The sequence below is a fragment of the Carassius auratus genome, unplaced genomic scaffold (assembly GCF_003368295.1).
Source record: "Carassius auratus strain Wakin unplaced genomic scaffold, ASM336829v1 scaf_tig00002120, whole genome shotgun sequence".
In the NCBI taxonomy this organism is placed as follows: domain Eukaryota; kingdom Metazoa; phylum Chordata; class Actinopteri; order Cypriniformes; family Cyprinidae; genus Carassius; species Carassius auratus.
In genome coordinates, this window is record NW_020523431.1 from 51136 (window position 1) to 52217 (window position 1082).

The window sequence follows — 1082 nt, forward strand, 5'->3', positions numbered from 1 at the left end:
TTGATTTGCAGTTGAACAACTGGGAGCCTGGAACCACCACAATTGATTACAGGGATCTGTTTGTAAACTAACCTTGTAGGCCCCTGTGCAATATAAAAAAGCCCAAAAATCAACTTGTTGACAGGGGAGTCTTTGGGGTGAGCACAGTGGTCCGTTTACCTCTTAATTAATTGGACGAGGTTCAACGCTCCCTGCAATCCCCCAATCATAAAGTCCTGAGGAATTAATTAGCTGCAATGAAATGCAGAAGGGAAACTTGGGCTTCTCTCCAGGCCGATCCCCAGTGCAAGGGAGAGGAGAGTTAACAGGATGAGATGTCTTCCTGTAGCACTTTCTGTGACTGTTTATCTTTCACAAGAAACAGTATGCTGAATTTAGCAAGTGACTTCACTCACAGTTAAGACACATTTTCCTAACTGGAAATTTGTCATTTTAGTGATCACTCAGCAAACTGCTTTTTTATCGGACCTGACACATCTAACCACTCTTCAACATGACGGATAAATGTGTTACTAGACAAAGTTTATGTTCGAATTCAATGTCATTTACCAGTCCCATTCACTGAGGTTAAAATGGCAAACTACTGCAATATAATGGCTACATATGTCATTCGAAAAGTTCAGCATGGTGACCCTTTGAAGACTCCAACAATCTAGATAAAACGTCTTGGATGTGACCATGTTTCACCTGTCAACCATGTAACCACTTCCATTGCAGATCCTTTCCAAAATAGAAGCAAGCCTTGTCTCATTAAACATGAAAGATGGATACACTACCATTGCAGGTTAAGCATTTACTAAATTAGTTTTCAGGGGAAAAAATGCCTTTTAATCATCACATATCACGGGTAGAACAGCTGTTTCATTCACATTAAAGCGCACTGATACCATTTAGCCATTGTTATCATTATAATGATGGAAATGATCAATTAGAGTTAATTAATTGCTCTTTGACTTGCAACTGACTGCTGGAAAATCCAGTCCCATCCGTCCGTGGGGCCACAGCGTGTGATGATTAACATAACTTCGGAGACAACCTGGTGCTAAAGGATTAGCTTTTTTATTGAGTAATTAAAGAGCAGA